Consider the following 27,854-nt stretch of genomic DNA (forward strand, 5'->3'; position numbering starts at 1 on the left):
GAAGTTTCTGGCAGTTCACATTTGGAAACTTTGATCAAAGCAAAGCCATAGATTTATGTCTCAGAGTATTTCTTATTAAGAAATTTGACTCTGAAGGAATTGTTAGAAACCTTGAGAATGTGTGGGTTACAGAAGTACAAAGGCAGTCCAGCTGCAGAATGATAACAAAGTTTAATGAGCATTTTGTTTGCAATTAAACTCGTGATCTGATTAATGATAGAATTATCTTTTTCCTCTTGGTGACAGTAGAATCAGAAAAGCGACAAAGGTGTCTCCTGTCCTAGTTGTAGGGATGTGATACATTTATTTTTCATACCTAAATACTACGTTTGCCTGAAAAGCAAACATATTGTTCCTGAGATGTCTGAAGCTGGCCTACAAGGAACATACACATTGCTTAGCCATGGAAATTCACCTGTTTGTCCTTCTTTGTGTTGTACGGCACTTTAGTGAAAATCTCTTGAAAGCAAAAGCCGTCAAATGTGCTTATGTCTTCAGAAACATAATGTTTCCACATGAATGAGGACAGAAGAAGCTGAGAAGTACAAGCCGCTTCAACTGCCTACTGAAATTCAGCTGCGTTGTATCCTCCTGCAGCAGAATGACCCAACTTGTCCAGCGGAGGTTGGACATCACAGCACCATGCACTGCAGGAAGGGCCACCGAGGGCACTGGACTGAGGACTTGTCTCAGTGGGGCTGTTAACTCTGGCTTGAATTTGCACCCTGTAATAAAATAGTGCAAGGATAACAACACAAAAATTATTCCGATTGCAGCCACAATATAAATTGGACAGTCTCTCTTTGGTACAAGGGGGAAGGTAGAAGAGGATGAGTGGCTATAGCACTGCCTTTAGGCCAGAGAGGATGGAAAGCAGAGATGTACTACTAATGCTACTGCTCCTGTTTTTAATTCTGTCTCCTCTCCCTATTAGCCTCCAAGTTCCCTTTTCATCCATCTTTTTCCCATCTTACCTTAGACACCCTTTCATCTCTCCACCTCTTTCTAACTGTCTCTCCTCTGTCTGGCCAGACCAACTACTCAGGATCCTCTGTGCTGTCCCAGAGATACTATGACTGGGATCTGAAAGCACACGGTTAGAAAATCCATCTTTGTGCCAATAATACTAGAAGAGCAAGGCCAACTTTCTGGTCCTGAGGGCATTTCTCCAGCCTGGACCATGACCCTGATTATCTGCTAGCACAGCTGGTGCCAACAACACCTTTGAAATGAGATTTATGGGCTCAGGATTGGTATATATAAGAAAATATGCAATCCTAGCCTGGGAAAACACAGCCACAGGAAAGTTTCTTTATTAGCATCCTCTCCAGGCAGTTCTTGGTGTAGAAAACCATTTCCTGGCGTTGGATAGCCAGGCTCATGTCAAGATTCCTAGAAGAAAGGACTGCCTGCAGGCCTTAAGTATCAATTTATGTTCAGATTGAGTATAGAGTGGCAATAAATTATTTACAGTGAGAGATATCATAAAATCGATTTCTCATCCTGTGAGAAACTTATTTAAACCACCAAAGTGTTCCCAATTTTGTAGGAGACAGCATAGTAACACAGGTGTATTTCAGTGACAAATGTATTACACACAAGTATGATTACAAATCTGGTGGCCATGTTTCTAATGGTTCTGCAGACAGCTACAAAGCTGCTCAAGCAGCTGCAAGAGCTCCTGTTCTCTCTTCAGTTAACTTTGTTCTCACTGGAGAACTGCTGTTCTCACATTATCACCAAAGTTATCACCTTAAAATACTGAACTCTGGCAACACTTCACTCATCAGCAAGGCACTGAGGTGGGATTTATTGGGGTTTTTAAGATTTTGATCTGCTTGATGTTATTCTTAACCGAACAGCATGCATGTACTTCAGAAAATGATCATGAGTAAGCAGTGGTTTACCGCTAAAACTGTGGAAAGGAAAGCCACTCTGAGATCTGCTATAAATCTTTGCCTTACATACAGCCTAAACCACAACCAGTTCTTTCATTAGCTATAAAATCAAGATATGTGTTTCAATGAGAAAAAAAGGAAGATGGAAAAATCTTTTTCAAAGAAACAAAATTTCTCCTTTAGTCTGGTGAGATTTAGGAGATAGAGGGCTCCTTTTGTAGGATTTTGTGATTGTTTTTTGCCCAGAAGCCAATGTAGAATTGCTATCCAGTATCTAGGACAAATCTGTGCATTGTTCATTTTTTTACTCCAAGACCCTGACAGTCTGTATCGAGAAGCAAAAAAGTGACTAACAGCATTTATGGTTTCCTAATGCAAAACAGAGATTAACTACAAGATGACTCCCTCTGCTCTGCTTAGATCTTGAATTTGCTTGCAGCCCTAATGCAAATGGAAGAGGTATTGACTAACCTGTTCAGAGACTGGCATGTATGAGAGTGCCATCTTCTGAATATGTTTTGAACCAATTTGCAAAACAATAGCCTAGTGTTGCAAGAGTTATTCTCTTATGTCTACTTTTTAAGCATTTCCAATCTCTTTACAAATCCTGAAAACACAAATGTCATTTGGGATTCAACAATTCAGCAGTTGAAAGGATCAGGTATGAAAATTAAGCTCCCTGAATGTATACAATAGCACTGTTTTAAACATTGTAAGCCAGAAAATTTTCTGTCTAGAACTTCTGATTCTTCCTTTCCATTTTTGGTTTCCTCTTCACAGAGCAAAAGCAGTCTATCATAACTTAGTTGGCATGCAACACAATCCTGTTGGTGAAGATATTACGGTGGCATGTGTTGTGTATGCATAAGGTGCACCAGAAATTTAGATGAAGTATTCTAATAACATTTCAGAGTTTTTGAGAGAGCTGCTTGTAACAGTTATTTTCTAACTCTTGTCTTACAAAGCCATATGCCTCCCTCACCAGAAACTAGCTTCATAAAGCAGTGAAAGCCAACTGACAATGACCTAAAGAAGCTTTAAGGTATCTTGAGCTGTAACATACATTTTACCAAGGTTTTCTGAGACTCAAAGTGAGAAACTGACATGTTCTGAAGGGATATAGGTGCTATTTGTAGAATTGCCAGATAACAAAACAGTATCTTCATGGTTGTGGATTCTTTATTTGAAATGTCAGATAAGAATGATCCACATTCATGCTGTGCCTTAGATTGGAATAAGTTTGGGCAGAAAAAGCTACATTTGCAGGAGAAAAGGATTCATTTTCATCTATCTTCCATACCACTCACCTATCTGGTTGGGGGATTAAAATCAGAATAATTCGGGGGGGGGGGGGGGGGAATGATAAGAGAGTGAAGTGGATAAGGTACTTTATAAATAAATTTATCACCTAACTGCACTTTATGACTTACAGATTCTCTGTTAGCAACAGCTAGAGTGCTGCAAATTACTTTAATACTAAAGAAATAAATATCCATATCTGCTCCACACCAACCTGTCTCCTACTTCAAATTCTTCAAAGTGGTGATACTACTTAAAATAATAGATACAACTGGACTGCAATATAAGTTGAAATTAATTTTAATTGTTTAATGGATCTGGTTTGAAAAACTGGGCTGAGAATTTTTTCTCTGATAACTGCACCTCAACAATCTCTTACAATAAAATGGATAGATTGTCCTCAGTTCATACCAAACTTTGAAAAAATGTATTATATCCTTATCCTGTAGTACAGTTCAATATTGGTTATAATGACCATGTCAAAACTATGTATTACTTGTTATGGTTTACTCCCAGTAAAAAAGAAAGAGGGAGCAGGGAAGGCATTGTTGACACCCAGCACTCCTCTTGGGTTACTTCTGGTGCAGCTTATGCCATAATTCAGCCTTGCCCTCCCGGCAAGACAGTGTGATGTGGTGACAGAAAGTGGTTGTTCCATTCTTCCATGCCTGGAGACACACAGTAAACATTGTCCTCCACAGTCCAGCAGCACAAGGTTCCCAAATCACCTCTCAGTCGGCACCCATCAGACAGAATGGATTGTATCCATTTTACATGGATGTGTAAGGTAAACTCCAACAGAAAAAGCAGAATTTCTCTGCTCTAACTATCCAGTATGTACAGCCCTAATGATGTTGTTGCTATAATTGTCTTACCCCATTCAATGTTTTCAAGAAGACTGAGCAATAATCACTTACAGTATTGACAAGTGAATGTGTTTATGAAAATCAAATCGATATGACTTGAAGTAGAGACAACCAATTTCACATATTTCATTTGCAAATTGTTCCTTGAAGATTTTTGGTTTTTTTTTTTTTTCTATAAAATTCCTCGGCTTTATAGAAAATCAATTCTCTGTCATCTAAATGTTGTCTTATAGCTCAGCATGCCCTCAATTTATTTTTTTAGTACTCCCTATTAATAGGGATGTATATTAGAAATAGCTGTAAAAGTATATGCTGTGCTTTTTTGCTGTTAAGAATCTTAGAGAAGTTTGATGAAATTACATATAAGTAAGTGCTTTAAATTTTAAATTTGTATAATTTATGTGTCCAGGGTGACAGATTAATCATAGGTGCCTGTAAAATGTAAAACTCCAATTAAAATAAGCAAAAATTAACTTGTCAGAATTGTCATGTACGTGAGAAATTCAAGTAATAAAAAAATACTTTAAACCAACTTATTCTTTTATTTTTCATTGTAAATACTCTCTGCCTTAAGTCAATGGAGTTAGTGGACTACAGTTTACCATAAGTAGTTATGTATTTCAGAAGACACTGATGTGAATAAAAAATAAAGATGATTGCTAGACTTGTATGAAGAATATATAAGAATGATCTGCAAAAGAGAACAGTTTTGTAAACTTCAAGCTAATGAGTTTTGCTACTATAAATACTAATGAGAGTGCAGAGTGACATTGCGAGGCTGGAAAGGCCATGTTAAGCAACAGTAATGGAACATGTAATTGGAAAATTTTGGGTTGGTGGAAGTCATTGCTATTGAAAATCAATTATTAAAATTAGTATTTCTTTTTTGAGTTTATCTAACAAGCTATAATCTTCAATTAATATTGATTTCCTTCTCCATACCCCCAGCTACTAAAATCAGAGGGATGCCTCTTCGTCTCTTTTCCTGCACTCTCCAGTTTTTATTTCTGATCGGTTTTAGCATCTCCAACTCCCCAGAAGAGGAGGAAAGAGGTGTTAGGTCAGAGAGGAAAGAGATGATGGCCAGTCTAGAACTGAATTAGAAATATTTTGGGGGTAAGTAATAGAAGAGGGTGAAATAAATAGGCAAGAAAGTATGGCCACTGAACACAGAGGAGAGATGTAGCCTTGGAAAAATTGGGTCTGTCACCTTTCACCAATTAAAACTGAATCTAAACCAAGTTATAAAAGATATCTCCCTTATAAAAATCATTACATAACATAACATTATTTTAATAAACAGATAATGTTGGGAATTTAAAATATTTGCCTCCGGTAAATCCTGAATTTAAAAGAATGCTATATATGAAAGGATGAGTAGAACCTGAATTGTCCTCATCTTTAACAATTTAGCAATAAAATTAGTATCTAAAGCCAGCTCCTGCAGGTAGGTTTAAGTACTAACAGTGCAAACTGACTGTCCCCTCAACCATTTATCCACAAGCAAAAGTTTAAAAATAAAAGAAAACCAGAAGTATTAGTCAAAACATGATGATAGTGCTGTATTAAAACCCCATATCCCAGAGTCTAGCTATGAAAGGGGAGTATTTTGCAAATGGAAATTTTCATACCACAAAATGGAAATTATAAAATTTGAATGAGGAAAATTGGGACAAAGCAAGAACAGCTATGCTATTAACAGTGATGAGGAAAGCTGTCTTACATTTTTGCAGACCTTTGCCATCTTGATAACAGACCATAGCAGGGGGGTTGGTACTAGATGATCTTAAGGTTCTTTCCAGCCCAAATCATTCTATGGTTCTATGATTCAATATAAAATCCTAGCAATGGTCCAAAAGTATTTTCAGGCCATATAAATGATATTTATTTTAAGACTGTACTTACAACTCCATATGAAAAGTACAAAATAAGTATATTGCCAGCCTGTGCAATGCCTGACTAGTTATCAAATCTTAAAATGCGAACTTAAAATGATGCTGTGATGGATTAATCATGTCCATGAAGTATGAAGGAGCTCAAATGGAAATGCTCTTACAGCCCATAATAAATCAACCAATAGCTATATGCAGAACTAGTAAATAAGCTCAGAACCAAATGTAGAATATGAGTCAGGCACAGAAGCAGACAATCAAATAATTATATAAATATGGAAATTGTACAAAATGCATTAAATTGTTACAAAAGCAAAAGCAGAAATACAAAGGTAGCAGACAAATGAAATGAGAAATTAAATGTGAGCACTACTTCCAGTTTAAGAAAGGTAAAAATGTCTCCAAATGCTTTGTCTGGAAAAGGAGACTGACAACTATTATGAATGGGGAGGTAGTTACATCAGCGTTTGGCTGCTGGAAGATGGAACTTGAATGAGTCAGCAGAACAGCTGACAGCAACCCAGAGCCTAAATGGGAGGCAGCAGAGCCATAGTGGGACCACAGATCCTTCAAATAGCTAGAAAGAGTATGGTCTGTATATCTAGAACTGGATAAATATGAAATATTGATTATTTGAAGAAATATTGGGATATGGGCCCTGGAAAAGCAAAATCGTTACAAAATCTAAGTGAAGATAACAAACCAATTCAGAAACACTATAAAAAAAATCTCAAAACCTCAAAATATTTTCCATAAATTGCAAACATTGAGGCATTCATGGACCGAAGACTGAAACAACCATGGTTTCCTCAACGTGATGCATTTATCCCATATGTCAGAGAAGTAGTGACCTATTCTGAAATACTTATTGCGTGAATGAAAAGGTAAAGATAAAATGATGACACAAGGGCAAGAGATGAGGCAACTTCCTATGAAAGTGACAGCCTCCAGTTTTTGCCTCAATGATGCTAACATGGATAGAAAAGGTAGACACAAATTGAAAGAAATGTCTTGCAGTGGTGTTTGTGCATGAAAAGTTCAACCAGCTCTTTCAGGAGCAGGAAGCCATTCAAGTAGAACATGACTATAAATCACTGGAGGGCATTTGTAAAAAGCCACTGCAAGCTGCTCCAAAGTGCTTTCAGCCCATTCTCTGAGAGAGCAGCACTATTATCTTAGATGTATGCTGCAAGAAAGGGACTTACCCAGGGAAGAGCTGTAGTGTTAAAGGAAAGACAGTGGAATAAGAATATGAAATTGTAGCCATTCCAGAAATATAAAAGATGTGAAAACACATGTCCCCTTCAAGAAAAGGTCTGGAAAGAATCATGTGAAACACATAAAGCAAACATTTACATAGCATTTTTGCCTCAGGCTTTTTGGTCCATAGGAAGAAGCCCCAACTCCTTCTCAAGTGTGCAGGAAAGACTGACATGAGATGAGTATCTAAGAATATGTCAAAATGTACATCGCAAACTGTAACGTTCAGGCTGTTGAAAGAAGAAAATCTCCTTTCCAAAATACAGGCCTGTACCTGGAAAGCTTGGGCTTGTGTATCAGCAAACAGCCCTGAAGGTCTCTGAGATCTGGTGAGCAGATGTGATACATCTAGGAGAAGGCCAGGCAGGCAACAGAAGGGAAAATAAACATGTACAGCTCTCCACAGTCCTTGGACTAAAGGGAAAATAGATCCTGCGATCATAAACTACTCATTACAGTAGAGTGTTTTCTTGACTGCCTCAGTAGCAGATGAAGCAATGAGGTTTTTAAGTACGTTTGTGACTGTGAAGTGTTGTTTTAATGGGAAGAAATGAAAATAGGCAATATTCAGGGTTAGATGAAACATTCAGATCCTGCTCCTGTGGGGCCAAGAAGAAATACTTAGGGATATTTAAAAGAACAGGTCAAGCACAGAGGTGGTTCCCCAGAATGTCCCTTCACCTTAATGTGGCCAGGGAGTTCCTAAGTGAGAAGTGTTGGTTTTGTTTATTTGCTTCCAAATGATTTTTCTTTCCATGCATTTTTCTTTATAGCTGGAAGATTCAGTCATTCCCTCTCATTATGCAGCATTCCTGTGTGTATTTGAAGTATATTATGCTTTTGTTTCTCCATCTTCTTTTCTTTTAAAAGCTCTTTCAATACTTCACTGTTTTCTCTGGAAACTGCTGTTGGTCGTGTGCGAACTTTCCCACTCAAACCTTTATTGAAGTGTGATGATCCATAGAGACACCATATTTCATATGAGGCTTTGCTCATGTGTCAGGGACCAGAAGATTAACCCATATGTTTTACAGGTGAAATGTGCATTTCTCAGAATCTCAGAATAGAGCAGAGGCAGAACTGCTGGAGTTTTGTTGGCTATGACGTTGCTTCTGTGAGAACTACAGCGTATTTCTTTCCCTTGTGCCAAAGTATTACTGAGATGCTATCCAAAGCACGGCTGATTTCACTGGAGGTTATACTTCTGCTGTCTTTTATCTACTTATAGAAATAGCTCCTGCATAGTGAAAAGTACCGCCGACATTGTAAAGTCATTCACCGCTTGTCTGTATGACTGTTATAAGCTGTCTGTTACATAAGGCATGAACACTGAAGAGTCAGTGCTTAAATGCCAACGTAATAGACAGTTAAGAAGTATCATGTATGAAGGGAAAGATTTTGTACATCAGTGGGGAGCAAAGCGCTAATAAGTTATGGATGTTCCGCATGATATGCCTCAAGCGTATTATAAGGCCTTTCCCTTTCTAACCCCAAATTATCTCACTAGGTCTGACTGTGGGAAAGGGGGAGATGTTTGCATATTCATCTTAGGAGAATTTTCCATCTGTGTGATGCATAAGTGGGTTTTCTGGGAAAAGAGAAGGGGGAAAAAATCATCTAATTTGTAGCTGTAACATTTGGGGATGAAATTAATTTTCTCAGCACATTGCTCATTTCTCCTGCAGCAGAAAGCTTGCACAAAAAGCCCTATATGATGCTGTGCACTCCTCATGGATGACCAAGACACTTCACTGATCCTTTTTTGAGGAGGGGATCTTCACAGTTTTGGAAGTCCTTTAAATTTAACAGGTAAAAATCTCGCCCCTGTCACACTCTTTTTCCTTCTCCGGAGGCAAAAAGCAATTCAGGTTGGCTCTAGGAAAATTCTCCCAGCAGAGTAGCACTGAAGTGCATGGTTTTCTGCTCCTTCTTAGAACCTCTGCACTTGTCCTGCTTTACTGTAGGAACTGATGCAAAATCTGCAGATAAAAATATGGGGCAAAGGCCCCCAGTCTTACTGTGAGTTTTCAAGGAGACAGAGAGTCTGTCTTTCATTGGCAGCATTTATAATACCCTCTTATGTCTCTGGTTTTGTCTATATTTCCTTACAACTTTCACTTCAGGCATTAAGATTGTCATTTGAGAGCACCTCTGCTTAACCACCCTAATCACTGCAATCGCATCCTGCAAGGCCTGTCAGACTCTCAGTTGGAAAGCAGCAACTGCTCAGAAGACAACAGCAGCAAGCAGTGGAGGATCTGACGGCATCTTCCAGCCCTTAACCAGGTCACTTCCAAGACCCAGATCATGATCCAGCCATGGGCAACAGGGATTTGCAGCCAAAACTGTTCCCCAGGTCCTGCAGATATCTCTGCTGGATAGTGAGTGGCTTGGGGGATGACAGAAATGACGAGGAGATTTCTGCAGTGCAGTAGAAAGATGGTTTGACTTTTGAAGCTCCCCATCAAAGGAACCTGAAGCACTTTCAGTGTTTAATATCTTAACAACTCTATATTAGCTCCTTAAGTGTTAAGTACTGCAGAATACTTTTCTCATCAGTTTTTCTGTGTTTGCAGTTTTTAGGAAGGCATTAGTGTGTCTTAGCAATTAAAGTGAATTCTACATTTCCACAGCAGTTTTTATTTTAACCTTATTTATTTCTGCAGATGGGGATATCTTTAGTTGTGTATTTTCCCTGAAAATGCAGTTTCTGATAGCACATTAATAAGGATATAAATGTCCAATTAACACAAGAAAACTTCCATATAAATTGGAATTAAGCTCTCCCCAGGTTTCTAAATCTGTGATGTGTTTTCACCTTTATCTTTTAACACACTTGACACGTATATTTGTATGGACAAGCTGGATATCACAGAACAGAATCCCATGTTTATAATACAGAGTCTGCAGATGGAACAAAGTATTGGACTCTAAGTTAAGTGGTGTTTATATTTAACAAGAAATCATTCTATTTTAATGCAAATGCAATCTTGAATCTCAGAACCTTATAGAATCATAGAGTAGTTAGGGTTGGAAAGGACCTCAAGATCATCTAGTTCCAACCCCCCCCCCCCCCGCCATGGGCAGGGACACCTCACACTAAACCATCCCACACAAGGCTCTGTCCAACCTGGCCTTGAACACTGCCAGGGATGGAGCATTCACAGCTTCCCTGGGCAACCCATTCCAGTGCCTCACCACCCTTACAGTAAAGAACTTCCCCCAGTAAAGAACCTTCTAACATTTATATTTCTTGCAGCGAAAACATTCATGTTAATGCAGAGGTTATTTTCTTTTCCAATTGCCTATGAAGTCGTACACCTGGTCCTTCTAGTTGTGTTGTTAAATATGTTCTTTTTGTTCAGGTTAGCTTCCTAGGGCCTGGCAAAAAATGAGGCACTCAGCTTTAAACAAGGAAGAAATTATTTACAGACAAATTCCGCTTTACTGTCAAAGGTGAACAGAGAAACTGACTCTAATGACCTGGAATGCCTGCTGCATGCAGTTAAGCAACAGAAGTACAAGGGAAACTTACACTTTTGTTCATTCAAGTAATTCACTGTGTCTGCTTTATTCGCCAGCAGTTTAAGAATGCAGAGTAGCTATCACTTGTTTTTCCTTGGTGGACTCAGCTGATCAAACAAAAGCAACTAAAGCGATTGCTTGTATGCAATTTGGTCTGTATCGCCTTTCAACTACCATGCTAATGTGTTTACAGAAAAAAGAAGGCAGAGGGAAGGGGTCTATTTTTAACACAGTTTCTGCTCTCTAAAAGCTTTTGATACATGCCTAAGGAACGTGTCTGGGTCTGTTTCCGTTTTACATCTCCTGGGACCCTGTGGAAGTCTGACAAGTGGCTCCTTTCTCTACAGGGACAGAAGTGCTACTGCAGAAGGCAGGTATCCATTGCACCCTTCCAGCTTCCTCAGCGGAGGAGCTGGACCCTATTAAAACACCTCCACCTACTGGGGAAAGGATGGCTTAACTGGTGACAACGGAGAACTGGGGTCCCAGAATTAAAGCAATCGTCCTTGCCTGGGGATGTGCTTATTCAAAGCAGTGATTTCCTTTCATCACATCCCCACAGCATCTCATCTTCCCACACTCGGCTCTGATCAGTCTGCTGCTTACTCACCTTGGACTTTGTGTCCCTTTTTTCTCTCCCTTAGCTCTGGCACATTTTTCTCACTGTCACAGCTAAAAGCATTTATGCTGCTTTCCAGGGATTTAGTCTCTCATCACCCAGAAGGTTCCCCATCCTCTTCATAGCTAAACTGATCTCTGAAATACTCACGCTTTGATCACAGATGAGTGTCTGAGGAGTTCCCCATTAGTTCTTCAGTCTTCTAAGTGTGTCTATACACTGGCCTTTGGGCTGGAAACCCCTCTGGGCAAGCATCTAGCATTTCTTTGCAAAATGTAGGTATAAAGCACCAGGTTGTTCTCCATCACAAGCACATATCTGTTCTAGCATCACTGTCACTCATATCTCACAGTTTTCTCTGACTGGGTTTGCAAGTGAGTAGAGCTGCAGCTGCCTATCTTGGACAACTTATCAGCTAAAGCATGGATACTGAAGATCTTATTTACCCTGACAAATGAGGCCTTGTCACTCTCTGTATCATTTAGAAAGCACAGCCGCCCCTCTGTTACTCATCAGGTGTAATTGCTTAGTGACTAAAATCAGAACCCAAACCCTACATTTGTGTGTATGTACATATATAAATAACTCTTCTACAGCAAAAATGCTACGCTTTTGTCCAGTTTATTGCTCTATAAAAATTTCTTGCCCTTGTTAGAAGGTATAGTGAGCCCTTAATAAATAATCTTTATTTTTCTTTTTACTTCTAAGGAATGATTGCCTAACAGCAGTGACACTGTAGCAACACTTTTATCCCATATTAAACCCGCCAGCCAGGCACTAAAAAGGACCCCAACACTTTGTTTAGCCTCTCCAGAAAATATTGAAGTCCAGGGGATCACACAAATGAGTAAGAATGAATTACACAAGAAAGGGAAAAAAGTTTGGATTTCAAATGCAGGCTTCATACAACTGAAGAAAGCCCAAAGAAGATAAAGCAGCTCATGGAAAAACTGCTACCAGGAACACCTCCTCCTCATGCTCCAAAACCCCACTGCTGTCAAGGACACTGGATTCTTTAATTCATGCTGCTTGCTTTCTTCAATGGCTATTGCAGCCAGGCAAGCATTTCTGAAGCCAAATATCTGATGAGACTGTCATGAGCAAGAATAACATTTGAGCTGTGTAAAGCTAAAGAATCAGTAAAGAATCTGCACCCTAAGGAAAGTTTGTTACTGCAGCTTGTGCACAGCTGGAAAACCTCATCCCTCTAGTAGCTAAAACAATTTAATTAGCCCTAACTTGAGCTGCTCTGTTATTACACTGGTTCCTGACAAAACCGTTTCACAGCATTTTCCCTTCAGTGTTTACTATAGTGCATTTCTGCCAGGAGGAGTATGTTCAGAGCATTTGGGGTCAGCTGCCTGTTCCTCCTCTCCAGCCTTTGAGGAATGCTGAGTAAGTTGTTCTTACCTGTTGAATTCATATTATTGCCTCCAGGTTCCAGCAGTTACCATGTAAACTAACAGACCCCACTTAGGCAACTCAGGCTCCTATTTTACACAGGGCATCTGATCTAATGAGACGGCAAAACACAGCTGCCAAAATGTAATTTTCATTAAAAACTGTATCTGCCACCAGAAGCTTGAGGAAATTGGTGGGGCTGGGGAAGAACCACCAGGCTTTTCATCTCCAGGGCACTGGTGCTGCTTGTGTCCTCGTGCAGTTGCTCCCTCGTAACGTTGGTCCAACACTCACTGCAAGAGATGGTCAGACCAAAATGACTGCTAATGACAACCTCAGCACACAGAATAAAGAATCAGCCTGTCTGCCAAAATGCTCAGCCCAAGAGTTTAGAGTTCAAACCGATTAGGAAGGAGCTGAGAAGAGACTTGGATAAAATCACCCTGTGAATACAGAGGGGCTTTTAATTTCCAAATATTGTTCACTTAACTCCTTTTACTTAGCGTCTGGTTACTTTCATATTCAAAAGCTTGGAAATGCTCATTAATGTCAGTTTGAACGGTACTTTAGTAATATACACAATCAAGCCACAAGACTGCCTTGAGCTTTTATATATTTTAAAGAAACCATCATTTCTCAGAAGCAACCCCCTTTAATGCTATATTTGCTTTTGAGTAAGGGAAAATAACAGATGAAATCCACCCAAAAAATCATTATTTTGGTAAAAGCTGTTTCAGCCTCTGAGGTTCACAAACTGCACTTGTAAGTTGAGCCGCTCACAGCTCAGCCATATGGAAGCAGAACAGCTCTGTGGGTCCTTCCTGTGGTTTTATTAAGACTTTTGTAGTCTTGAGCATACACAGAGACCGAATGTGAATTTAGAGCACAGTCTTTACCCAGCTGTTTGCCCTGGGAGGTTGAAAGATGCATATGCCCCATTTTAGGAAATGTGCAATACCTCAAACCCTAAATGGGTTTGAGGTATTTCACTTTGGACTGTTCCTCTTCAAATCTTATTTAAATGATAACCAATTCCAAACAACCAGGAATTAAAATAAAGGTAGAGGAAAAGGCAACAATCTCCTCCCTGCTGTCCCTGGATGTGCAGGAGCTGTGACGCACTGCTTCATCTCTGATCACACCTTTTGTACCAATGGTCATTGTGAACATGTCCCTGAAAGCCTTTACCTTCACCTTCACAAATCCTTTCTGGATCTGTGGCTCAAACTTCTCTTGGCTGCATGGACTACCACAAGAAGAGTAGAGGAGAGTCTCTTTCCTGACAGAGATGCTCCTTCATTCTCTCCTGTGCTTTCCAGTGGGAAGTCCATTTGCAGTCCAAAGTCTCCCTTCCTGAGAGACACTCCACTACCTTTAATCTTTACCAAGTGATCACCCCCACACCATACAAGTTGTTCTTGCTGGTTTTGTGTTGGCAGTGGGGAAACAGACAAAGAGTAGCCAACCAGGCACACAGTTGGAAATCCATGGTCAAATGATGCTTGATGCCCTAGGAAATCTCTCAGGAATTCTATGAACCAGCAAGATGAGTTTATTGTAATCTAATACTTGAAAGCATGTGACTGAGATGCTTCTGAAACCATCTAAGGGTAAATTTAGCATCTCCCATGGAATAATGGTCAGATTCAGTCAAAATACACTGCACCTATTGGTATTCTTAAGAAAGACATAACAAGGCAGTGAATGGCCTGCTTTGTTCAGGTTAGTTGTCTGTAAAGTGCTTTGGTATTTTGAGAGGAAATGCAATGCATTGGACCTAAAAGAGTAGGTGTGATCTGATTTAGCAGAGCACATAAATCACTTTTGACAGTATAAGTTCACACCACAATAATATTATAGAAAAAGGGACTTTTGCTTTTAAAAGTTGAGATTAAAGATGAGGTGAGCAATTAATAAAGGTTATAGCTCCAAATGGCCTGAAATCACTGTCAAGCACTCAATATGTAGTCACCCATGGAAACTTATTTATGGGGCAGCTGGCATTGCCTAAATTTGGGCCTTGGATGCCAGCTTAACTGCTTGCTCATGTCTTCCGTAGCATCCAGCTACTGACATTTTCAACTGCATCTTTCCAATACAAGAATGGACAGACTTCTTCCTCGTTTGTATTTACTAAAAAGGTCAGATTAAATAGGCACAGCATGGTGTTTTCAGTAGCCTTTTTGCAAGGATAAGGGAACATGACATAGATTATCTCTCTTTCTGCCTGTAACCTTGACAAGAAGATAGTCAAGAAACATAATTCGAACATTACCAACTCCCAGAGTCTGGAAAATAGAATTAAGGCTGGACACAGTCCTGAGCCATCAATCTTTGAATGCATCCAGTATCCAAGGACTCTACTTTCCCAGACGCTTACATTCTTCATTGATCTAGACCCCATCTTTTTATTAAACTGCTACTTAAAATTTTCTTCTTATTGATGAATGTTAGCAGATATTGGTCGACAGAACAATACAAGAGCATTGTGTTGATTTGTGAAAACTTTTTTTCAATATCCAGTGCATGTGTTACAAAACTGAGATTAATGTTGTTTTTTCTGCAGAGCAGGAGAAAAGGAGTAAGAGTTATTAAGACCATTTATTTCCAAAGGTCTGCAATGGAAACTGAAACTGCTCAGTGCCATATTTCAGAAACCTTGATGGGCTACATTCTTCTAAAGTTCCATTCTGAAACATAATTGCTGACAAACATTATTACTTTCCTGCATTGTGTAAGATGGCTGTTTCTGCCAGTCTGCTCAGTCTGGCAGTCTTTCACTGGCTGGGACCTGCAACCTGTTGGTTTGAGGATTGAATTTATTATGATGCTGCTTCTTTGTTGTTAGGGCATATTGTCAGTATTGAAGCTCACAAAAGCACCAGTGATAACCCATGTTTTGACAGCTTGTCGATAATTCTGGTGTTATGATAAAAGGGTTGTAGTAGGACTTATAACTTGTGTCAGGTGAACAGAGAGATTGACCTTATTGAGAGTAAGGTGAAAAAAAAAATTCAGTTAACTTTTATTGCTAGGAAGTAAGCTGAAGACAATAGATTGGCAAAAGCACTCTAAAAAGGGTAAAGTGAATGGATCTTCTGAAATGTACAGTCAACAGATTATTACTGAGAGAAATAGTTGGTCATTAGATATTGCCATTTCCCACCTGATCACTTTCAAACCAAAGTGAAAATTAAATTTTCAGAGATTTATCAAATATTTCATCTTAACTGTTCTGTCTGCCTTCCACCACCACTATCACATCCCACAAGTCTTTAAGGAATACACACAGAAAAGCTTTATTAAAAAATGATCCATGGTTTGTTCTTGTATATTAATATTTAACCCAATTTCAGCTGGCACTGAAGGGCTACTAGCCCCAGTATATAGATCACCAGCAGTTAGAAAAATCGCACAGAAACCAGAGGATTCATGGAAGCAAGGTGTAGGAATATGTGAAAATCTTTTATATTACATTATTTTGCATTATATTTGCATCCACATCTGCCATATAAGCCCTTGTGTACCTCAGGGTGGAAAACTTTGATTTTTACAAAAGATGAACTTTGAACCAGTTTGGAGCAAGCACTGTTCCATGGTGGGCACCATGGGAAGATTTGAGTTTAGGCTGCTCAAGGCACCAGAATGCCCAACTTGGCCCCTTACAAGCGCTTATTTTCTTTCATTGCCTTCATAGAGCATGGCTTTTCAAATCACATTTAATTACAATGTCTAAGTAGCCTGAGTAGACAGTACAAATGACACATTATGCCCCACCACAATTCCTTGGAATATTAAAGCAATTTAATTGCAGTTCACCCAACCCTTGTGAAAACTGGCTAAAAATAGTTTTGCTTTCACTAGTAAGGGAATTGTGGAGTTTTTTGTGTCTGGCTGAGGGGGTTTTTTGTGGTGCATAGTGTGTGATACCTAAGGTCTCATTCTATGTCAGTAATGTGCTTGCAAGGCATAACAATTGATCAAACAGAAATCACATAAAGGGAAATTAAATAACACACAAACAGAACTGATATCTCAGGGCAGCACTATTAAGGAACTGTTTTTCACATGAGAGAAAAGCCATATAAAAGGAAAATGCCTGAGGCCACATGAAAGGAAAATTGCCTGATCCAAGCTGGACCAGGCAAGGTGATTTCAGTGGAGACAGGAACGCACTGATGGCAACGTCCAAGACACCAACAAAACCTTATTTGGAAAGTTGTGTAATGTTTGGGTCAGATTAACTTGAGGCAAAAAAATCATTAATACTGGGAAAAGTGAAGCAAAACACTGCTAAGGAGATCAGAATCTGTCTTGCAAGAGCAGGCTTAAAGGCAATTCCTTATTAATCTTAGAGGGAAAAAAAAGGCCTGAGTGCAGCATGATTTTGCTCTGTAAATACGCTAGGAACAAATAGAAAAGGGAAGAAGAAGGATCTAAGCTATAAAACAAAGCCAACCCTCTTGGAAAATCAGTGCAGATGGAGTCTGGTACTCCACATTGTGTCCTCCAGCTGAAAAAAACTAATCAGCCCAAATATTTCTGACAGCAGCATTGCCTAATCATGCTGCATTCAGGAGAACGCCAGGCAGGCACATTGCCAGGGCCACTTCAGTGTTCCTGGGCAGGGAACCAAACTGCATGCAGACAGCACACCCAACAGATTCCTCTCTGCATCCATTTTCCTGCAGAAAGCCTGCTTTCTGCAAAATGTTACAAGCCTTAATGTTTGTAAGCAGGTTTATTGCTTTAAAATATGATACATAAATTGAGTGGTTCATTGCTTCAGAAGAACATTGGAAGTTTTGTCAGCAATTTACTGCGGAGGAGATAGAAGAGGAAATCCACCAATCAGTTGCAAACTTCTTTTTTAAGACGATAGGCTGAAATCAGTATCTCAATTTATGCTGAAAATTTATGGGGGCCTGACAGACTCAATTAAAGCTTACTAAGCCAACAACTACTATTATGCATGGCTCCTTGCTATACATGGATTAGCTCTCATTGGCCTTGGAATACTCCACTGTGTGTAGAAACCTGCTGCTTTTGTAGAACTAAAATTATATGATCTATCAGATCTTCCTCCATAATTATACTTCAGATTATTGTACTGAAAGAGAAATCATAGAGAGGAAGCTAGCTAAGCATTCAGAATAGTACTTTTATATGCAATTATAACTACGAGTTGTCATCCAGTACAAAACATATAGTAACTATGTGACATGTAGGGCAAGACAAAGAGTATAAAAATACTTTGCAAAGTTGTACAAGAGAAAATTTCCAGACTTCTGGAAGAAGTATACCCTATTTGTTATTTTTTACACTGAAGCATCTCCAAGTCTATCAGTAGAGGTGTTTGTGAATCCCTAAAGTTACATGAAGCTGAGCATAAACTATCATTCACTCAAATATCATATCTGCAAATTCTATAATAGTCATCTATTGTCATTGCTTAAAAAATGTTATTTGTCCAACAGAAATTCCAAGGAAATTGAAGAAAAAAATCTCTTCTTAGTCTGGTGGCCATTCATAGACCATGATCCCCAGCGCAGCAGATGACTGGCTCAAGAAAAACTTGTCTGTTTGCTGCAGAAGCCTTTTCTTACCATCTCTGTCTCCAGAGAAAAGGGGCTGTGTTAGTGCAAGGCCAGCACAACCCCATCATCTGCACAGGAGCGGGAGCTGCAAGTTCCCTTCTTCTTCCCCTTTCCCCCTGCTCCACAACCATGGTGCGAAAGGACCAAATCTGTGTACACCACACTGCACTGGAACAACGCAACACCTAGTTTAACGTGTAGTTACCAGAAATAGCTTCTTTAATTAAATGTAATTTCCTTGATTCTTCATGTGAGCCAGAACACAGATGAATTGGATTAGGTGCCCTCCATTAGCCTGTTACATCTGATATGTCATTTTACATGGCCAAGGAATTCCCTGTAGCAAAGCCTTAATAATCCCAGCCACCCCATGCGCTGAATTATATGGTGTGTGATGCTGGGCTGCCCTATGACAGCTGGGACATTGGCAGGCTGTGTAGCCTTTGTCCTCCTGGTGGCATTCTGGACGTATGGATGGGTTTCAGCAGGGTTATTCCACTTAGTCTTTTGAAGAAAGAACACCGTTTTCTCTTGAAGGAAACACAAAAACATATTGCCGAATGGCTCTTAACCCTGACTAGAGCAGCAGAAAGAAAGACAAAGGGTTTCCTTGCTGTGCTCACCACAGGCAAGCTGATGAGCACTCCCTCTGAGCCCTTACCAGCTCTTGTGTCTCCACAAGTTTTAGGTCACTTAAATTGTCTCCTTTTTCACACACCTCCTGAGACTGGAGTGAGTTTACTGTCCTGATGTTTTCTGTCCTTGATGTTTATTTTAGACTCTCTGATTTGCATCCACAGATTGTGTAATCTCTTTGAATTTTGTGTACTTTTAAGTAACTTCATCATGAACTTAGTGTGCTGAAGACTGACCTCTGAAAACCACAGAAATATATTCAGAAATGGGATCAGATTTCATTAGCTTAGGGGAGACACTTTGCTTATGAGTCTTTGAAAGGAACACACCACCAACAAAAGTAAAGTATGACTCTCAATGTTCTGGGACAGGAATGTGTTAGAAATCATATTGCATAAAGGAAACCATTTACGCGAAAGCATAATCTTTGATCCTGCTTATGCAGGAGGTTTCTGGAAAATGGAAATGCAGGAAACCTTGCAGTTCAAAAAATATGTGAGATCGATGCCATATTTCAGATGAAGAGGGAATCAATAATTTAATCATTCTTTCATCCTTGGCTGAATTTCCTCTCTACCTGTAATAACACTAATGCTGATCCATGATATGAGGCAGTAGAACAGAGTTTATCAGTAGGAGGACTACGCAATCAAGTCCCAGGAGCGATGTGGGTCTGAATTCTGGTTCTTTAACCTGGCAATACTACACGTCATCAAAACCAGATCCACCTTACTCCTGAGTCTTCAAGATACGAGTTTCCTACATTTGCTGGAATAAATGCAATTCTGTCACCTGTATCCAGTGCTGAATCTCCCTGTATCATTATAGCTGCAGAAAGAAAAGTTTTAGAGGTAGATCTTTAGGTCTAAAGGAAATGTAAAACCAGGAACTATGATACACTTCTCCCCTGTGAATTATTTGTGAACATAAATCACTTAAAACGTAAGGCTTGTAAAGACTTTGATAACTCTCATTTCCCTAGTCTTTTCTCATCTAGTGAAACTAGTGGCAGTTGGCCGGAAGGGCTGGTCACTGCTCAGGGACAGGCTGGGCATCAGTCTGTGAATGGTGAGCAATTACATTATGCATCACTTGGAGTTCTTGGGTTTTATTCCTCTCTCTTTTTTCTTTCAGTACTACTATTACAATTATTATTGTTTATTATTATTGTTGTTGTTATTTTTTACCTTATTTTTATTACTAAACTGTTCTTATCTCAACACTGCGTTTTACCTTTTCCAGATTCTCTTCCCCATCCCACTAGCAGGGAGGTGGGTGAGCAAGTGGCTGCATGGTACTTCGTTGCCAGCTGGGGTTAAACCACAGTGGTGGTCTGCAATCAAAACACATCAGAACCACTTATTTAGAGGAAAAGTGATGTTTAGGCCCTCTGCTGTGTAGGTCTAAAACATATCTATAAAAAGTACTGTCATTGTTATAATCTGTTGTGGAAATATGTATCTCCACCAAAAGACTTCCATTATAACTTCAGTCTGTTAAAGTCACCAAAACATACACCTGCAACAGCTGCAGTTGCTCCTGTGCTTGACTATTAAGCATTAGAAATAAGACTTTACAACATGTCCCTTTTTTATGGTGGAGAAGGCTAGCCCCTTTGTGTGATGTATGGTTACAGAAATTACGGTAAAGTATTGTAAATCTGTGGAAGCATTACTTAAGAATGATTTCTAGTCAATTTATTTTTTTTCCTGGGTTAAGTATTAGAATCACCAGAGATTCAAAGGCACTCATCAGCCATTCCTAACATCACTTAATTTACATGAAAATCTGGCTGTTTACACAGGTATATTGGGATAAGAGTGATTAATGCTAGTAAGCTGGGCAGGTAACTTAATTAGCTGGTAAGAATTCTGTTTTGGAATGCCTTGTTAATTTGTTGCGAGCAGCTATCTCCAAAGTGTATCTATTAACACTACAAAAGGGTATATTCAAATGTGACACACATGCAGACAGTTATACTTAGGAAACTGCTTTCAGTAACTCAACTGGAGCTGGAAAAATGCTTTTATTTAGTCCTTCAGAGTCCTGTGTGTTTAGCATCTTCAAGATGCAACAATTCAGCAGAGAGCAAGAGACGAGCAGCATCTGAGGGGTTACCACTGAGCAGGAGTGTAGGATGGAGCCCTGGATGTGCTACAAGAGATGCACAAAGACCTCCTGCCTCTAAATCATTCCTGAAAAGAAAATCATCACAGGGATGCCAGAAAGACCCTACTGCAGAGAGCAGGTGTACTGTCAGGTAGAGAGAAAAGGACAGATTTTTCCTCATAGTTTGAGACTTCCAGAAGAGGCCAGCAAAGGTCCAGAGGAACCCTTCCTCAGACCTCATCAATTCCCTGCACAAAAAGAAAACTACTTCTCTGTGCCGTAGCTTCATCCCATAGACAGGTATTGAGGCGACAGGGTCACCCACCTGACAGCTCACTCTTCCTCTGTTTTCTTCCCTGCCTTCTATGTAACTGTAACAGCCAGAAACTATTACACTGTTTCATCCACTGGAGGAACAAAAAGCATCACAAAAAAGTGAGGAAAAAGCTCTATATGCTGCTTTAAGTGAGCTAAGCTTCTTCTGAAAGCAAAAAAAAACCACATTCTGATCTGACAAACCAGCTTTAACAGATCAAGGGATGTATAGATTTAGGCTGTGTCAAAGTTGTTAGGCATATCGCTGCTGCAGTGTAATGCAGTGCCCCCTGCAGCCTACACACTAGTTTCCCTTTCTGGGAGAACTATGTGAGTGGAGCAGGGTGATGTCTGCATTGGGTGTGACTGGATATGTCTGTGTGCCAGAAGGCTCGTGTAGGTGTCATGGTCAAGCTGTCATTTCAAAGACTAATTCAGACAGCTTCAGAAGGGTGTCATGAGATACTGCAGCCCCACTTGAGCAGCTAGCGGGGTCCTGAGGCTGTCCTGCTCGCTCCCTCGGCATCAGCAGGGACAGCTTGGCCTGGGCACATGGCTGGGTGGTTGTGCTCTCTCCTGCACAGCAGGAACCTGCTCCACAAAAGAGATGTGGACAGGCTGGAGAAGGTCCAGAGGAGAGCAGTAGAGATGATCTAAGAACTGTGAAGCCTGCCATGTGAAGAAAGGATGAGAGAATTTGGTTTGTTCAGTCTAGAGAAAAGAAGCTCAGGGGAGACCTTACCACCATGCTCCAGTATTAAAAGGGTGGCTGCAAAGAAGATGGAGACTCTTTTTTACAAGGAGCTCCATGAAAAAGATAAGGGGTGATGAGTACAAGTTGCTTGGGAAGTTTCCAGCTGAACACAAAAGAAAAAGTTTTCACAATGAGAGCAATCAGTCACTGGGACCCAGAGCCAGGCTATGACTGACCCTCCGGTAGGCTGCAGTGCCATGTCAGGCTCTCTGTGCTCCAGCACTGGAGTTTTTGCGGACCTGATAGGTGTTTTGCCATCTCTCTTTTCCATTCCCCAGCACTTTTTTCCTATGGGAGAAAAGGGGAAAACAGGGAAGGAATTATGCCTTTTGAGTTCTTTTAAACCTCCTGAATTGTTTGTTTAGTGACTTGCCGCACATAAAATTGTATTCATATACACACTTCAGTCCTAAGTGCTTGTGATAGGTGGCATTTAAACTGCAACAAAAGCAGTCATGTACTTAAACCAGAGAACAATAAAAAACCAGCAGAAAACTACTATAGAAGATTACTTAGAAGAGGGATACAGGTGCAGAGGGTAGGGGTCTATACACTCAAGCAGTCAAGCACATGCCCATTGATAAATACACCCATAGCCTGCTCAGTTAAGCAAACAATGTATGCCATTATTTTCATTCTATCAAGAAATCTCTAAAATCATCTATGAACAGGAGACCTGGAACTGAGACTGAGACAGTGCAGATACTCAAGGCAAGGAGAGATGTGTCTCAACGCCTGGAGTGAGACAACTCATCTGTAGCATTAACCACAAAGGAGGCTGTTGTCAGCAGACCTTTTGAACAGAGATCTGTATTTCTCAGGACCAGGTTATGACACGCTTCTTCAGTACTCTGCAACTGGTACTGCATGCTTCGGATAACTGCAATAAATGTTTGTTAAGTGATTCCTCCCAATACCCTGACTTTCCTCACAGGTTTTCAAGAAGGGGTCTGAATTCTCCTGTGCTGCATTTTACACCTTGGTAAAGTGATGCACCCTGGTAAAACTGAGGAGGGGATCACAGTCTGCTGACACTTCAGAGTCAAATTTGCTGTAAACAGTGTTCTGAGGGCTAACAGGATTTCATTTGTATTCATAAATTGCACAATGTGAAAGGGTTACTCAGCAGCTCAGGGACAACTCTCAGCCCTGCCTCTTCTCATCATACCTGCAACTACATCTGTACACCTTCATGGCTCTCAACAGGTTTCCAGAAACACACAATTATCATCACCAGTCCAGGTGATAAAAACTGATGGCAGGTCTGCTATCCGTGCATCTCAGAGAAAACAGGCAAGGATAGTTCGTCTTGGCCATGATGGTTCTGTAGGAGATATGAAAATCAAAAATAACTTCCAGCTGGGATCTTCAAAGGATCCTAAGGGGGTTAGGTGCTCATATCTCATTTCAATTCTATAGGAGGTTCAGGTTACTTTGAAGATCCCAGCCTTAATCATGGAGGTACTGCTGTGAAAACTGAGAGTGCAGTGACGTTAGTAAAGGATCCATTTTATCACAGCCTTTTTTCAGTGCAATGACAGTGATTAATAATAATGAGCTAGTAGTTAAACTTGTATTTATAGAAAACACAAGGACAAAACTGATGGCAAGGGAAATGGTGCTACGAATCAACCCTTCTCACTTCAAAGAATGTTAAGGGTGCAGCAGACATTGCACTCATTCCAGGTTAAATATCTAATTACAGATTTCTGCTCATCCTGAAAGCTGTAATGAGAAGATCACACATCTAAGAAGTGAGAATGCTGAGCAGCTGCCCTGCATGAAGGTGTCTATAGGAAAGAGTTTAATTCCTAGAAATTGAGGAAGTGCCATCTCTGCTTTCCCTGGGAGTCTTTCAGGGCTTGCTCTTTACTGGAGGACAGAGAATCATTTTGTAAAAGACTCCAGCGAGACATAGAGAGACTACATAGTGTGAGCAACTTCCACCTATCACTTCTGCAAGATGATGTAGATCCTCCCACCACCCTGTGATATACAAGGGCGTGTGGTGATACAACAAGGGGGAATGGCTTTAAACTGGAAGAAGGCTGATTTAAATTAGATATTAGGAAATAGTTCTTCACTGTGAGGGTGGTGAGACACTGGAAAGAGTTGCCCAGAGCAGCTGCGGCTGCCCCATCCTTGGCAGTGTTCAAGGACAGGTTGGATGTGGCTTGGAGCAACCTGGTCTAGTGGAAGGTGTCTGTGCGCGTGGCAGGGGCATTGGAACTGGATGAGCTGTAAGGTCCCTTCCAACACAAACCATTCCATGGTTCTATAATCCCCACATACCCATACCTGGGGTAAGGGAAAACATCTTGGGAGAATGGAGCAGGTGCCGCAGCGCTGGTCAGTGCTCTGGGCAGGAGGCCTGAAGAGGACACATGGCTCAGCTGCACATAAGGAAAGAAACAGAACCAATACTGACAGATTTCTTCGCTGACAAGGTAATTACTGTGGGAAGGAATTCAGACTCCAGCATTAGGGAAAGCTGCTGCATGCAGCTCTGGGTCAAGGGTGACATGTGCTCCTGTCCTTCCACGGGGCAGGGTACAGTTAGGAATTTATGTATGTCTCGTGTCTTTCCCTGGAGTCAGAGGTGAGAAAGGCTGGGTATATTTGAGCCCTCTGAGGCCTTTTAGAGCCACATGTACTTCTCCTTTTCCACCATGTGCCATCACCATCAGGAAGGTCAGCTCTGGGGTGACTGAAGGGCTGTGCCAGCTCAGATGGCACACCCAAACCTACCACATTGCGTTTCCTTCTGACACCGCCTGGCTGAGCTTTCCTGGCAGGCAGCTACAGATTTTCAGCATAATGATGGTGCTGGCCAGGACTGTCCTCTCCAGCTCCTCCCCTCCCAGGGCCCATCAGCTGAGAGGGCACAGTTGCCCAGCAACATTCAAAGCTATGAGCAAGTGACTCATGGCACATGCTAGATGGCATGTCCTGAAAAGTCATCGCGACATAGACATGTGATGGATGTCTATGCGTGGCTGAGATGTTCCTTGCTAAGTGACAACAGTCTCTTGTTGATCAGACAGTGCCAGGCACACATAGAGATTTTTCTTGTATATGATGGTGCAGGATAAGTAACATGAGGATCTTTCCCAGTGGGAGACCCTCTGGAGCAGTGTCAGAGAAGGAAGCAGACCCATGTCAGCCTCTGAAGCAGCAGCAGTTATTCTATAAGTAGTTCACAGAAATAAACAGGTTCATGCAGACACAGAGGGAATTGCTGATGGCCAGACCTGGGCTAACAGCTACTAAGAAACATCAGATATGGGGCAAGAGAAATTAAGTAATCCATAGTATGAGGCATTACTGGTAATAAGGAATCATTAAGAGTTAGGGGGAGCTATGTTTTGCAGCTGCAGATGGCCTCTGCTGAAGTACACCCTCTCCATCCAGCAATGGTGTCACCTATGGAAGCCGGGTAAGGTCTCTGCTAGTCCCACTTTCCCATCATTCATCTGGAGAATGCATAGGAATAAACCCAGTGGCATCCTTGAAATTCCTCTTTCTGGCCTTATGTCTTTGCATGTCTGCTGATCAAAATACAAGTGCAGAGTGTAGGTATTTCAGATTTGTTCTGAGTGTGTTGACATAAACTGCTGCCAAATGTCAGGATGTCTGAAGCAGTAGTGTGTGTCTATCTGAATTCATGAATCATGCCGGGATTGCTGGGCAGCCTACTTCATCTAGAGAGTAAGAAAACCAAGGATCTGATAAGCTTTGTATTACTTCCGTAAAACTTGAGCCAGGCCCTGGGGGTGTTTTCTTATGTTAGTGTATTTAAGATTAATAAACCCAGATGTGGTGTACAGTACAGAGATTTGGGGGGCAAATCCTACTTTTGCAGGAAAAGATAAATGAAATAAATATTTTGTGAAATATTTTATTAAAGAAATAAAAATAAAATATATAAATTCGTAACTTATATCTCGCAGGACTAATGTATCTTAACATTAATGCTGGAATGACTCTGAGGCCTCCAACATTTCATTTCCCTTGCCTTTGAGCAACATGATTAATTTAAATAGACAAAGAAGCAAGTGGTAAATCACAATTCCTTTGAAGCTTAGAGCTATGTCTGCTGAATCAGTATGAAGTTGTTCCTGCATTTCAATTAACTCTTTGAGAAACCACTGCTTCATGGAGACCTTCTGTAGTTACCGATGTGAATGAGTGGAATTCCAGAGGTGATGAAGACCTTTTAGTTAATTGATTTTGAGTCTCCAGCTAGACAGGCCATGCAAAAATAAAAAAGGAGCGCACAGCCCTGGAAGTGTTGATAAGTAGCTTATTCTTCAAGGCTTTCTGGTGTTATTTTTAAAAAGAAAGCAATGAATAAGAATGCTTGTTCTCAGAGCTCTTTTGAGGAGCAGCTTCTGTAGTTGAAACAAATGTGTTAGTAGCTAAAAGCAAAATCAATGACCTCAGCAGCATCCTCTAGATGTAATCCTAAAACACTGTTGAACTGTGGCTTTTTATTTGCAGATTCTCAATTATATGAAGACAGGCTCTTCCTTATTCTGCCATCAGTGTAATGAAACAAAGCCATTTGCAACCTCTTTTCTATAGGGGATTTGGATTGTTGTTTGTTGTTTTTCTTTTTTATAATCTGGGAGGCAATCTATGGTTGTGAATGATCATGCTGAAGGAGCACCAGAACATATTTTACAGTGTGGCAAAAGCACTTTTCTTGTTTTATGAAATCAAGCATGGACAACAGCTATGTTCACGTCCTCTCTAGGGTGTCAGAGTTTTACTATTATGCTGGCAGTGTACTCAAGCATTTACTAATATACTATAGCAAACGCTGTTAATATTTTTATGGCATCTTCTCTCTCTTTTTTATTTCCATGCCTTCCTAAAGTAAAAGGTGAAAGAATTTCAGCAGAGCTTGAAGTACAAATCTTCACAAGTTATCCTTCGAATAGCTGGGATAAAGTTACTTGGGATACAGGTAACTTGGACTTACAAAAATTGGTTACTACATTCTCAAATCTGGCATATATACAGCAAATCTTGTGCATGTGTGAGAGAGAGGAACTTTCACAAATCAGTAATTCCAAGCAAGAAGCAGCCTTGGGAATATTATTCACCAAGTCAGAATAGACTGATTACTCCTCCTGTGCTTTGAGGTACTGTTGTACATGGGGTTGCTGAAATCACCAAATAAATTAGTACTGTGTGTTCGTTGAACTACTCATTTGGCCTCTACCGATAATCACCTGTAGTGCCCTTAGAATTTTCTTATTCTGAGCCTTACCATGCTTCTTTATACAACTAGCATAGTATCTTCCCTTCTCAAAAGACTAACAACTGTTAACATGGATGGCTGTGAGGACTTGATCAGGTAGCGCACATGCAGACCCATAGGGTATCCTGTCTGCAGGACACATACATTTTGAGTATTCTCATACTCGAGGTTGTCCTCTGTGGTATTAGACACATGCATTTGAGCAACTAAACAGAGCCCTTGATGTCAGCTTCAGGGCAAGCTGAATTGCTTTCCATATTCCACTGGATAGACCAGATTGCTACTGCCCTGCTCACATGTGGGCAGCTGCAAGTATCTATTCAGTGCCACGCGCCCAAATCTAGGGCTGGATTCCTCTTGCACCTTCACTTGCTTTTGTGTGCACCACCTCCCTGGCTAGTTCTAGACTTTTTTCCT

This window comes from Lathamus discolor, chromosome 1, assembly GCF_037157495.1.
Source record: "Lathamus discolor isolate bLatDis1 chromosome 1, bLatDis1.hap1, whole genome shotgun sequence".
NCBI classification, from domain to species: domain Eukaryota; kingdom Metazoa; phylum Chordata; class Aves; order Psittaciformes; family Psittacidae; genus Lathamus; species Lathamus discolor.